This window comes from Neomonachus schauinslandi, chromosome 10, assembly GCF_002201575.2.
Source record: "Neomonachus schauinslandi chromosome 10, ASM220157v2, whole genome shotgun sequence".
Classification (NCBI taxonomy): Eukaryota; Metazoa; Chordata; class Mammalia; order Carnivora; family Phocidae; genus Neomonachus; species Neomonachus schauinslandi.
This window is the reverse complement of record NC_058412.1, coordinates 81,517,733-81,530,339: the sequence shown is the minus strand read 5'-3', so window position 1 is coordinate 81,530,339 and position 12,607 is coordinate 81,517,733.

Genomic DNA, 12,607 nt, shown 5'->3' with positions numbered 1-12,607 from the left:
TACTCCTCTGCAAATATTGGACTGGCTATTGACTTAGGGCAGATTCTCTGGGGTTACTTTGGTTAACCCACTTTAGTCACATAAGCCCCTAGATGCAGAGAAAGCTCTTTGCTGGAAGTCAGAGAGATGGGGCAGGAGGAGACATCAGAGAAGTTGAAAGTATGAGAAGGACTCAACCTGTCATTGCTGGACCAAAGCACATGGAAAGCACGGGAAGGAACATAGCTTCTAGGAACAAACATGAGTCTCCATCTGACAGTCAGCAAGTAAACAGGGACCTCGGTCCTACAACCAAAAGGAACCAAATCCAACCAACACCCTGAGATTCTTCTTCAGAGTCTCTAGTAAGGAATGCAACACTACCAACACTATGACTTCAGCCTTGTGCCAGTATCAACAGAGGACCCAACCAAGCCCACCGGGCCTCCGAACTACAGAAATTCTGAGATTAAAAATTGTGTTGTTTTAAGCCAATAAGTTTATGGTAATATATTACTTTACATCAGCAACAGAAAACTAATACAGTCCCATATTTCTTTAATGAGAAAGAGATTATTTAACAGAAACATAAGAGAGACGTCTCATCTGAACTTTGCAGAAAGGCCTACTGATAGGAGATTCAAAAAGTGACCCATTATGTTAATCAATTTAATCAAATAATGAGGCAATATAGTGAAACCCATTAAGCCATTTTTTTGTTAAAAAACAAAAAGAAAAACAATTCATTTTTAAACCACTGGCCATGTTAGCTACTGCAAATTAAAATGTTAAAGCTTTTCCACATTTAGAATTATGAAAGCTTTAGGTATCAGTAGCCTCTAAGATGACCTCCAAGGGTCCCTGCCTCCTGGTTGTTTATACCCTTGAATAATCCCCTCCCACACTGTAGCTGGGTTATTCTTTGTGACCAATAAAATGTGGGAGAATCTGTGGCATGTCACTTGTACTTTTAGATTCGAAAAAGCACTGTGGCTTTTTTCTTGGGTCCTCACCCTTCCCTAGTTCATTTGTCCTGAGAGAAGCCAGCTGCTATATCATGAGCGGCCCTTTGGAGATGCTTATGCAATGAAGAACTGAAGTCTCCAGTAGTGCACTTGGAAGTGGATTGCCATCCCAGTCGAGCCTTCAGACAACTGCAGCCCTTGCCAACATCTGAACCAAAAGCTAATGAGAGACTCTGAGCCAGAACCACCTAGCTAAGCTATACTTGCCTTCCTGACTGACAGAAAGTAAATGAGATAAAGGTTTGTTGGTTTTAGTCACTAAGTTTGGGGTAATTTACTACATAGCAATAGAGAACTAATGTACTCCACTAGGTCAAAAAAGGTTATCCTTTCCACAAGCAATTATCCATATAAAATAAATATTAAACTCATAGGTCCTACCACAGAACTCTTAAAAAATTCATACCAAGTGTTGATCAGTTCACCCCCAAATCAAACTTACATTAACTCTGGCTATAAACAGACTCACAGGAGTCAACACAGAATTACCACCAGAATGTATTAGGACAAAGTGGTAAACTGCAGGTTCACCACTGTCTCTCCATTGTCTAACTTCATGCCTACCATACACACACATACATATACAAAGTATTCAAATAATAGTTTTGAACAAATGATTAATTGGTGGTGCACCTGGGTGGCGCAGCTGGTTAAGCGTCTGCCTTTGGCTCAGGTCAAGATCTCAGGGTCCTGGGATCGAGTCCCACATCGGGCTTCCTGTTCAGTTGGGAGTCTGCTTCTCTGTCTGCCCCTCCCCCTGACTCAGGCTCGCTCTCTCTCTTTCTCTGTCTCTCTCAAATAAATAAATAAAATCCTAAAAAATTGATTGATTGGATGAATGCACATATTAAAAGAGTATAACCTGGAAGTTCTTACCTACTGCTGCTCTTTTCTTCAGCCATGATAGTCACATCTACTACCTTTTCACTGGCCAGGGTCTGAATCATTCTCGTCTCTTTACCTGTGTGCTTCTTGACCCTCCCATCCAGATTTGGCAACAACTTACAACCCTGTTCATCATATATTGCCACCGAGCAAGGCACCTAACAAAATCCAGATGCTTGAACAAAAATAGATGAAGAGCCTAAAGAACCCAGTGGTGGGCAGAACAGGCAGGATTGACTTTTAATTGTACCATGTACATATCAATATATATGTATTTATGAGACTGCCTGAAAATGGCATTAAAGTTCTAGGATTTGGGGTGGTGATCCTCCATGTTGCTACCATTTGGCACCTCTTGATTAAAATAATCACTTCAAATTGTACCTTGGGGATGCACTTCGCAGTTGTGCCTAATGGAATAACAATGAAGTCAACGTCATATTGAGTCATTACTGACTATCGCTCAGGGAAGATGAGTTTCCTAAGTCTCTTCTAACTGCCACTATAGAGGGAACATACACATCAGAAGTTATTTTGGGTTTTGCTTCTTAGCTCTTTAAGTCAAAGCTTATCAAGGAAGTCTGTGCCTACGGCGTCTTTGACACCTCTGCCACCTTTTATGTCCTTTCTTTTTTTGTTTCAATAGACCAGCAGCAGCAGAAGAAATTAATATGGCTCAGACTCATTAAAACTGATCACCAAGGCACCTGCTAAGTAAGTGCTCTCAATATCACTGACCTTTGACCAGAATTCTGTTTCCTGTAACATGGCCGTTGGAGCTGCAAATGATAATATTAGGAAAGAAAGCTGACTGTTCACTGATACTGATGTGTGATGGGTTATCTGACTGAAAGGTTTTATTCAAAAGGCAGGAGATTCATCAGGAGAAAGTCAGGGCATAAAACGTTTGCAACAATATGTTTCGGCTGCAACATGCCTTAACTGCAACTTCTGGCACACAACACACCAAAGGCAGTGGATTCATAGGGGGGAGATCGTGAAAATATATCGCGGCAAGTGGAATTTATACTTTAATTATTGTCTATTTCTTCCCTGCCCTATTATGATTCTCTATCTATATGTCTATATATCTAAATATTTTGCTAAGTGGGAGGAGGTTTCAATGGAATTAAATTGCACAGCTGTGCTCTTGGGGAATGCTTTATATATAATAATGAATAAGCTCCTTTTAAAGTTTGGTTATTTGAAACAGACAAGCCATCTAACATTTCATTACTTAGTAGAACCTTTTATAAACCCTATGATGTAAATAACCAAGCAATAACAATCACAGATATATATTTCTTCTTACAACTAGATTCAAATATTGCAAATAACTGGTTAGCTTCTATAGATATCTGTGTGTGTGTGTGTGTGTGTGTGTGTGTGTGTGTGAATTCACAAAATAAAATGATAGGAAAGGCAACAAATCTTGAAAAGAGGAATTCAAATTTAAAAGAAGTAAAGTCAAATTTGCTGCCCTGGTTATTTGACTGTATGGTATTCATGAGAATGGAAACATGAAGTCAAGGGTTAATCTAACCATAACTGACACTTTTATTGCATTAGGTGCCAAAACACTGGATTTCCAGTGAGTCTTCTGTCTGAAAGAGAATTGCCAGATAAGAGGGGACACAGCTAAACTGGTTGTTGCTTGATAAACAACAGATGATGTTTTTTAGTAATGGTGTTTTTTAGTATCAGTATATCTTAAATACAAGGGACATCCTTATACTAAAAAATCATAGTTTATCTGAATTCCAAATATAAGTGACAATTCTATATATTTATTTGCAAAATGTGGCAACCCTACCTGTCTACCTTTTCTATTAGGCCAGAACTTGCTAGGTTTGCTTGATTCTGGATCAGTTGTAGTACCTATGTATTTATTTTTCAAAAAGATTTTTATTTCTTTAATATTATTTCTTATTCATAAAATGGCTTTTTTCTTATGACTTTTGTTGCAAAATCTTATACACTTTTAAAATAGAGCATGAGAAAACAATATGGGATAAGTAACTAAAAATATTAATCGTATGTCAAAATAAAATGTTGTCAATGTTTTTAATTATCATGACATCACTTCATAATAATAGTTTATAAAAAAAAAAGGAAAAGTATTTGAGCACATCCAGTGACAACAAGGTAAAGAGACAACACCTGAACGGATTCTCTAGCCAACATTCTTATCTTTCTTTGCCTAACCCTTGGAAATCTAGACCCATACAATTGTCCCCTCACAAGGCCAGTGTCCTTTCTGGCAACACTAAGCAGAGTTAGCACAACACCCCTGTGATTGACCTTGGGTTATCTCTACTAAGTTGCCATCTAGCAAATATTTCTCCTAAAACTCATAATGCACAGTACTAAATGTGAAGAACACAAATGACATTTAGAAACTCCTTTCAATAAAAGTGAATTAGAATACAGGACTCAAATCCAGAGTGTGAGTTAAGAGAAATACCCCCTATAAATCCAGGGAGAATATTCAATAAGTTATAGGGGCCACCATTTACATTCATCAGCATACATTGAAAACAATTCATAACTGTGTATCAGGGAATTGTACTGAAGTCTGAAATAGAAAACTAGGAAATCTTTATGTCTCTGAAGATTTTTATTTTAAAGCATTAACAGTGAAAACTTGTACCTTCTAGCTGCCCCAAAGTTGAGGAATACTTATTTTAAATTCTATCAAAGTATAGTTGACATACAATCTTTTTTTTTTTTTTAAAGATTTATTTATTTGACAGAGAGAGACACAGCGAGAGAGAGAACACAAGCAAGGGGAGTGGGAGAGGGAGAAGCAGGCTTCCCGCCAAGCAGGGAGCCCAATGCGGGACTCGATCCCAGGACCCCGGGATCATGACCTGAGCCGAAGGCAGACGCTTAACCGACTGAGCCACCCAGGCGCCCCGACATACAATCTTATATTAGTTTCAGGTGTATAGCATAGTGAATTGAAAGTTCCATACATTACACCATGCTCACCATAAGTGTAGTTACCACCTGTTACCATATCCTATTACAATATTATTGACCTTATTCTCTATGCTGTACTTCTCATTCCCATGATTTATTTACTGGATGACTGAAAGTTTGTATTAATCCCCTTCACCTAGCTAAATTAGTATTATAGACTCCTTAAAAATTAAGAATTTACCCCCAAAAAGTGCTTAATTAAGAATAGCCTATAAGAAAATTCAGAATGCAAAATTGCATTTGATTATTAAATGTAGACATATATGATAAAGCAAGTTCTGAAAGAGATTATAGGCCAAAAAAAGCTACATTTACTGAAGTTACAGAAGTGCAGTTAAATGCAATTTAAATCTTATATTTAAAGCAATGTATTATCATATTAGTTTTTTAATTGTAATTATAATTAAATTTTGAATTATTTTTTCATGCCGCAGGTATTATTTCTGGAAACTGCATTCATATACCAAATATTACCTTAAAACAAAACAGTGGTTTCTCAAATCCACTTCAGACCTATTTTTATCTTTTAACGTATCATGAAAATTTGGTGCAAATATCCTTTGAAACGTATAGTTTTTACGTCCATTTATGCACCATACATGAGAGTCACAACCATGCTTCATTAGACTCATAAATAAACAAGGAATCTGAAAATACTATCATTTTATATTACATATTTTAGCTAAACAAACAAACAAACAAATCTCACATTAGTTGCACCAGAAAATCTGGGACCAAGTGTTTGTACCTAGAGGGTAAAAGCATTCCTCATAATTATTTTCTCAAGAAGGTTGTCAGTCTTCAACACAATAGAGCTAAGAGCACTAGAGCCTCAAATAAACGCAGCAAAGCAATGATTTTGGAATCACAGCAACATTTGCAATTTAAAAGATGTATTCTTATAATCTCTATGAGACAAAATACACTGTCGAACTGACCATAGTGCATGTGACACCGGAAAAGGTGTTCTAGAAAGTTTAAGGGCGCTGGAGAGCTAAAATGGCAATTTATTCTAACAGACTTAAAGTAAGGGGTCCGATAGGGAGAAGTGCAGGCTTTGATCTGCAGCAAATCTTAGGGCAGTGCTGGATTGATGTTTCTCAAGCAGATAAGATAGTTGTTGGTGTCATCCTCTCTGCTCGGAGAGGATGTGCACCTTTCTCTAGACATTAACTCCCTCAAGGTGGGGTGTTAGGGGAGAGAAGGTACCACCTGATCTTTATAAGTTGGTCAGTTTCTGAGTTGAAGGTTTCTAGCCCACTCATTTCTTTATTCCCTCTGTATGGAATTTAAGGAATCAAAAAGTCTACATGTTTTGTCTGTCTGAGGTCTCTGATGATTCTTTCTCATTCTCTGATGCCAGAGTAGAGTTTTGCTCCATAATTTCCAAACCTAAGTAGTTTTCTCTTTTATCTTCTAATCTTTAGAAGGCACTGCTCCTCGGGCACCATTTTTTTTTTAAAACATAGCTTCAAAAATGCCATCTGGGAGCCAGAGCATAGTTATTCAATGATTCAAATTCACACCAGTATGATAAAACTGTTTTGTGTCTTTATAGCAGTGGTGGTCACACGAATCTACACATGTGATAAATTAAAAGAGCTATAAACATTGCACCAGTGTCAATTTCCTAGTTTTGATTGTACAACTATTTAAGTTGTAACCATTGGGGGAAACATGTGAAGGGCACATGGGATCTTCGTGCCCTATCTTTGCAACTTCCTATGAATCTAAAGTTATTAAAAATACAAAGTTAAAAATAATCACACTACATAATTTTATTTCTTTATAAATATTATGACTTTGGCGTTTTCTCCTTCAAAGTAGCCTCCTCCCCCCTACCACAGGAAGATGGGGAAACAGAATTAAACAAAGAAACAGTTAATTTCTGATGGAAATAGATACTTGAGACTCAAAAGACAAAGGGGGTAAAAGATACTAGAAAGTGGCTCAGACAAGTAAGAATTTTAAAGTGAAAAATGAGAGGAAAATAACTTGGGAAACAAAGATACATATGTATTGTGAAAATTCAGAGAAGTTAGAATTTCAGAATTAGAAATGTCCTGAGTTCATCTAGTACATTTGCCCCACAAGAGCAAAGTTGTGGCATTGTTCCAATGAGAAATAATACCTATCTAGTAAATGAAAACCTGAAAGTCAACGGGCAGGCTTGGAGTTCAGGAAACTGGTAGATCAAAGCTAGATTTTGAAAAAATAAAACAGAAATAAATGATGCACCTAATTTTAATAATAGAAAGTCAAATAAGCCTAAATTCAAATGCTAGTGCCTTACGGTATAATCTTAGGCACATTATATAATGTCTTCAGGCCTCATCTATAAAACTGGGTAAGGACACCAACTTTTTCCTATGATAATGTGAAAACTGAGTATGTGTTGAACATGCATGCCTATATATTAGATATATTAAATACATATTAAATATATAACATATTAGATATATTAAATGCATGTGATAGATATAAGATACTTTACTAGTATTATTTAGAGCAATTCTTCCCAAATCCTATCATTACTTATTGCCACACAATGTAGATTGCTGTCCTGCAAATAAACAAATGAAACAAAATAAGCAAACACACATACAACTGTTATCTTGAGAGGCTTTTTATATAATATTATTTTCATTTTAACTACTCCTTAAGAAAGTCAAATATCCTGAATGAACTTTGCGGCCATCTTACCACTAGGTGCCCATGTGTACCTTTGACCGCACACAATCTCCTACGGAATCAATGTTTAACTTCAGATCCTCCCAGAATTCTGGCAGATGTTTTTCTTTGCTTAAAAGGAAAATCTGTTCCTTTTAAATGTAAGGAAATGTTATATAGACTATTTTGGAAAATGTTTTTCTCCCATTTTTTAAATGATCAAAAGGAAAAAGATTCCTTCTCACATTAGGAAAATATTAACAATGAAACATTCAGTATTTTCCATCTTCTATCACATTTCCTTTTTATATGCTTACAATTGCCCTATTTCTCTATTCATAGGGTGCTCATATACATCCTTTGCCTCCCTCCAACCCCGTAGCGTAGTAAAAAATATTTGTGCTCCATGAAAAAGAAAAAAAAATATATGCTATAGAACTTGCTTGAATATAATTTTTCTTCTCTTATTCCAATCAAATATCCCTTTTGGTCATGTACCTATCTCTCAGATTTTAAGAGAATGAAGTTGATTCACACTTAGAACATTGAAACCAGGGGACAACAAAACCTGGTCCTTGATACATCATAGGTCTTACAATCTCCTCAAGGAAGAGAATGGAAAAACACTCTGCATATATTTACACACTGGGGAAAGTATTATGAAGGAAATAAAGGATATACATTTGATGTAGTGATAGAAAACCCCAGAAAAAAATGAGTTCAGACTTTATTCTCAGAGCCATGACAATCTCTTGAGGGAATTTTTGTAGGAAAATCAGATAATTAAATAATCTTTAAAAAGTAATTTTGGGGAGTGCCTGGGTGGCTCAATCGGTTGAGCATCCAACTCTTGATTTCAGCTCAGGTCATGATCTTAGGGTCCTGAGATCAAGCCCCACATCAGGCTCCATGCTCAGTGGGGAGTCTGCTTGAGGATTCTCCCTTCCTTTCCCTCTCCTCCTCTCTCCACCTACTCTCTCTTTCTCCTTTCCTCTCTCCCTCTCTCTCTTTAAATAAATAAATAAATCTTTAAAGAAAAGCAATTTTGGCTGTTGTGTGAAAAACAGATTGGAAGAAGACATTAGTAAAAGAAAAGACCAATAATATAGCTTTTGAAATTTTCTAGACAAGAGGTGATGGTGTCTTGAACTAAGATGGTGGAAATAGGTAAAAATTTGAATGCAAAAACAATAAAAACTTGCAGATATATTTTACGCATGGGGTAAGCAGAGGGAAAGATCAATGGTGACTCCAGATTTATGGCTCAACTCAGATAGTCATGCCATTTATGAAGAAAGAGAAGACTGGCAAAGGAATAATTTTAGATAGGGTTAAGGAATCAAATGTTTGATTGTGGATATGCTAAGTTCACTATGCCTATAAATAGCCTACCCAAGAGGAGGTTTTATATAAAACTTATATGGTTGATTATAACAGAAAAGGTTTAGGTTCAACATATAAGTTTAGGAGATTTTATCATATAATTTTTGAGAGAGATTGAGAGAGAGAGAGCATGAGAGGGGGGAGGGTCAGAGGGAGAAGCAGACTCCCTGCCGAGCAGGGAGCCCGATGCAGGACTCAATCCTGGGAGTCCAGGATCATGACCTGAGCCAAAGGCAGTCGCTTAACCAACTGAGCCACCCAGGCGCCCTATAAATGGTTTTTAAAGCCATGAAAAATGATGTTCTTATGAGAAGGAAAGACCCATTACCGAGTCCTGGAAACCTTCAATATTTAGTTTGGATAAGGAAGAACAAGAAAAAGAGGCCAGCAAAAGAGGAAGAAAACCCAGAAAATTATCTGTCACAGAGGTAAAGGGGGTAGGACAAAGAAGTTTCCAGAAGAAGAAAGTGGGAAATTATGGTAATTGTCACTTAGGCACCAAGATGAAAACTGAACCATGATCACGAGTGTTACAGTGACATTGAAAGAGCATTCCATGGAATATGTGGCTAAAAGACCAATGGGAGAATTAAAAAGCTTAGAAACTGAAAAATCACAATTTCCTAGACTCTTCAGAGAACTCAGGTTACTACAGCTCTAATGTCTGAAGCAACAGGCACATCCTGAGCATACTCAAGATTTGTTTACATGGAATCCATGAGCTGGTAGAACAATTAAGTGGTAATTACAGAATTCCTAGAGGCTGAATCTGAGCTACTGTAAGACTGAGAAACTCCAGGGGACTGAAGTCATGGGGGGACCCTACACTTTTGCAAATTTTCCCTCCAGAAACCTCAGTAGATCCTCAGGATGAGGATCTGAGAAAGATCCCCTCATGGCTCTGGAGTGGAAGAATAGTCACTGTGAGATACTCTTAGACTCTTCTCACTAACAAAAACCCAGTCTCCAAGTAGGAAGAACCCCTCAGAGGGTAATTCTGAAATCTTATTCCAGCGAGAGGAAAGGAATTCTGCCTCACCCCTGCCAGTTCCAGGCTTCTTGTCTCACCTAAGGAAAAAGAAAATAAAAAACAAATGGAAATATAGTCATCAGGGGCTGGGCTTCAAGGAAACAGGGAATGCTACTGCCATAGAAGGAAGTGGGAAATAACAGATAAGGTGGAGCCTGGAAAAGCTATAGAAACATTTGTGAAGAACCACCTGAGACACGGGACCAAGGCTGAGACTTAATCTGTGCACCACAACATCAACAAGATTTCATAATATTAATAGAGAGCTAGAAGAGCTGTAAAAGGCACAGACTTTCTCTGAGGAACAGTAAAAAGGGAAGCCACAATGCCATGAAGAGAAAGGAAAACAAAATGATAGAGGAACTTGAAAGCTTTGGTACCTCTGGCCACAACAAACCTTAAACTCAGCTCAACTGCTAAACAGATTAGCATAAATCCTTGCACTAAATGTCTGTGTCACTCAGTACCTATTACCCAGTATAACATGATGTCCAGATTTCAATAAAAAATTATGGGGCATACCAAAAGACAAGAAAAAACACAATCTGAAGTTTCAGGGCAATTATTAGAAACAGACTCATATAAAACACTGATATGGGAACAAAAATAACTTAAAGTAACCATGATTAATATGTATATGTTAAGGATGCTAATGGAAAAAATAGAAAGTATGCAAGACCTGCCAGTAATACCAGTAAAAAGAAGGAAACTATAGGAAATAAACTAAAAATGAAAGACACAGTAACTGAAATGAAGAATGCCTTTGATGCATTCATTAGTGAACTCGACACAGGTGAGAAGATAATTTGAATTTGGAGATCATTCAATCAAAATTTTACAAAATGAAATGGAAGGAGAAAAATGCCAGGAGAAGAAAGAATGGAGTAGCAGAAATATTTGAAGTAATAGTGGTTGAAATCTTTCCAGTATCAATTGACAGATACCACACCCCAGATCTAGGAAGGTCAGAAAACAAAAGAGGTTAAATTAAAAAAAAAGGTATGTATCAAACTTCAGAAAACCTAAGACAAAGATAAAATCTTAAAAGAAGTCAGAGAGAAAATATACCTTACACATCAAGAACAAGGATAAAATTTACATTGGCTTTCTCTTCAGAAATCACACAAGAGAAGAGTGGAATGAAATATTTAAATTATTGAAGGAGAGAAAACCCACTGACCTAAAATTATACATGCAGTGAAATAAATCTTCAAAAGTGAAGTAGAAAAAAAAAAAACTTTCTCAGATAAACAAAAACTGAAAAAGTTAATTGCCAGTAGACTCATCCTGAATAAAATATTAGAAGCAGTTCTTCAGGCAGAAAGAAATCTAGGTCAAAAACATGGATCTATGTAATGAAAGGAGAACACTTGAGAGGTAATAAAGTATATATATTTTTTTAATTTTTTATTCACAATTAAAAGATAATTTTAATACAACAATAGTAACCATGTACTGGGAGATTATAACATATGAATAAAATAAATGAAAGACAGCAACATCAGAAGAAGCAGATATGAAATATGAAAATACTGTTATAGGATAATAATATTAAAAGCTCAATTAAAAGCAGAGGGGCAGAAAAAGACATAAAGAACAAATGCAGTGAATAGAAACATTTATAAAGGTGATAGATTTCAATCTAGCTATATCAATAATCACTATCATTTGTGAATGGTTTCAAAACACTGGTTTAAAGACAGAGATTATCTTTTGATTTAAAACAACAAAAGCAAGAAGACCCAACTATATGCTGTCTATAAAAAACCCATTTTAAATGTAAAGATTCAGATGAAAAGTAAAAGAATGGAGAAGGTTAAACCAACCTAACACTTGCCATAATAAACCAGGAATTGCTGTATTTTTTTTTTTAGATTTATTTATTTATTTATTTGAAAGAGAGAGACAGAGCACGAGCAGTAGGATCAGAGGGAGAGGAAAGAGAATATCAGCCAAAGTCTGCACTGAGCATGGAGCCAACGTGGGGCTCGATCCCACCACCCTGAGATTACAACCTGAGCCGAAACCAAGAGTCAGATGCCTAACTATGCCACCCAGTCATCCAGGAGTTGCTGTATTAATTTCGGACAAAGCAGACTTCAGAGTAAGGAAAGTTATGAGGGATAAAGAAGGACATTACATAAGGATAAAGAGGACACTACTCCAAGAAGACATAACAATGCCAAATACGTATGTACATAATAACAGATCATCTCCATACATGAAATAAAAGTAAAAGAACTGAAAGGAGAAACAGACAAATCCGTGAGGGAGTCTTCAACTTCTCTCATAGAGAGTACCAGCAGATAGAAAGTAAGTAAGGATTTTAAAAAAATAAAGAAGAAGAAGATAGCAGGAAGGAGGAAATGAAGGGGGGGAAATTGGAAGGGGAGACAAACCATGAGAGACTATGGACTCTGAGAAACAAACTGAGGGTTCTAGAGGGGTGGGGGTTGGGGGGATTGGTTAGCCTGGTGATGGGTATTAAAGAGGGCACATATTGAATGGAGCACTGGGTGTTATACACAAACAATGAATCATGGAACACTACATCAAAAACTAATGATGTAATGTATGGTGATTAACATAATAAACATTTTTTTTTTAAATCTCAAAAAAAAAAAAACTAATGATGTACTATATGGTGACTAAC